Source organism: Lynx rufus, unplaced genomic scaffold, assembly GCF_022079265.1.
Source record: "Lynx rufus isolate CCGP_SWC_20201006 ecotype Redwood Valley unplaced genomic scaffold, mLynRuf1.p SCAF_20, whole genome shotgun sequence".
In the NCBI taxonomy this organism is placed as follows: Eukaryota; Metazoa; Chordata; class Mammalia; order Carnivora; family Felidae; genus Lynx; species Lynx rufus.
In genome coordinates, this window is record NW_025814835.1 from 23,531,616 (window position 1) to 23,534,016 (window position 2,401).

Here is a 2,401-nt window from a genome sequence, read left to right on the forward strand (position 1 = left end):
CAAGAAACTTGCTTTAGAAGGACATAGGCAGACTAAAAGCAAAGGGATGGAAAAAGATATTGCAAGAAAATGGAAATGAGAAAGCTAGTGTGGCTATATACATATTGGACAAAATAGACTTTAAATAAAAGACTCAAAAATTTAAAAAAGACAGATTTGCACTACATAATGTTAAAAGGTTCAATCTAGCAAGAAGATATAATGTGCATAAATAAACATTATAAATATTCATTCCACATAGGAGCACCAAAACATATAAAAAGCAAATATTAACAGACCTCAGGGAAATACTGATAACAACACAATAATAGCAGGGGCTTTAACATCCCACTTGCATCAATGGGTAGATCACCCAGACAGAAAATCAATACGGAATCATCTTAAAGAAACTAGAAAAACAACGAAGCCCAAAGAGTAATAAAGATCAGAGAGAAAACAGACTAAAAATACAATAGAGAAGATCAATGAAGTTCTTTGAATGGACAAAATTGGCAAACCTTTAGCTAGACTCACCAAGGGAAAAAAAAGTCTCAAAAGAAAAATAAATCAGAGAATTCACAACAGAAATACAAAAAATAAGAAACTACTATGAACAATTATATGCCAACAACTTGAACAACTTAGAAGAAATGAATAAATTCCTAGAAACTTACAATGTTCCAAGACTGAATCATGAAGAAATAGAAAATCTGAATAGACCAATTATTAGTAAGGACATTGAATCAGTAATCAACAATCTCCGAACAAACAGAACTCTAGGACCAGACAGCTTCACTGGTGAATTCTACCAAACATTCAAAGAAGATTTAATACTTATCCTTCTCAAACTTCTCCAAAAAAAATTGAAGGGTAGGGAATGTTTCAAAATTCATTTTATAAGGCAAGCATTAACCTAACACCAAAAACGGACAACAATACCACAAGAAAATTATAGGCTACTATCTCTGATAAATGCAGAAGCAAAAGTCCTCAACCAAACATTAACAAAATGAATTCAGCAACACATTAAAAGGAACCTACACCAGGATCACATAGGATTTATTCCAGGGACGCAAGGATGGCTCAACATTTGCATATCAATCAGCATAATACACCAAAGTAACAAAATGAAAGCTAAAAATAAGATCATTTCAATAGATGCCAAAAAAAGTGCATTTGACAAAATCCAACATCCTTTTATGATAAAAACTCTCAAAAAAGGTATAGAGGGGATGTGCCACAACATGACAAAGGCCATACATGACAAACCTACAGCTAATATCATACTCAATGGTGAAAAACTGAAAGCCTTTCGTCTAAGATCATGAAAAAGAAAAGGATGCCCACTGTCACCACATAATATTGGAGATCCTAGCCACAGAAATTAGACAAGAACAGAAGGCACACAAATTTAAAGGAAGAAGTAACACTGTCACTATTTGTAGATGACAGGACAGAATACATAAAAAACCCTAGGCTCCACTAAAAACTATTAGGACTAATAAATAAATTCAGTAAAGCTTCAGGATACAAAATTAATATACAATAGGTAGGGAAGGATCACTGATGAGATCCCCGGGTGAGACTTGTATGCCCACCCCCATCCTGGCCCCCAGCACCCACCCAGTCATCATCAAAGTGATGCTTGTCTTCAACAACCATGGGAAACTGCATCTCTCCAAGTTCTATCAGCTCAACTTGTTATTCACAATAACAAAGCATCAGGGAGACATTCCATTTGGTATCTAACAGAGATGAAATGTTTGTAATTTCCTAGAAAAAGGACTGTTAATTGGAGACTCTGACAACAAACTGATTTTTAGGCATTATGTAACATTATATTTTGTCTTCTGGGTGGATTCTTCAGCAAGTGAACTTGGCATTTTAGATCTACTTCAATGATTCATGGAAACATGAGACACGTGCTTTGAAAATGCCTGTGAACCGGAGTTAATTTTCCATTGTAGATGAGGTTCACAATATTCTCGAAGAAGTGGTGATGGGGGAATGGTACTAGACACCAATATGAATGAGGCTCTTACACCAAATGATACACAAAATAAACTGGAGAAACATGAAGCTGGCTTAGAAGGGGCTCCAGCCCATGCTCTATTAGCTGTAAAGAATATGAATCTTCCTGATATCCCAAGAAATATTATAATTGGTGACATCAGTATAGAAATGCCAAATCTGCCCTCTTTAAATAAAAAATTTTAAAGGCCACTCCCAAGCAAAGTCAGAAAAGTCATTTAACTTTACCATGCAGTTGTTTACCAAAAATAGAGGAAGAGAGTCTCAACTTTTGTTCTTGGATTTAAGTCAGGGTACCATTACAGAGGTTGTATAAAATCAGTATGGAAGCTTTTCCTGCTCAGTGATTTTGAAATTGCATTGCTCCAATGTTATATTTCTCTTTTCTAAA

General features: G+C 34.9%; 1 pseudogene; it reads left to right on the forward strand.

Annotated features, from left to right (window-relative positions):
- Positions 1–1,545: 1,545 nt before the first annotated feature.
- LOC124517029 (AP-3 complex subunit sigma-1-like) lies at positions 1,546–2,196 on the forward strand (annotated as a pseudogene).
- Positions 2,197–2,401: the final 205 nt, after the last annotated feature.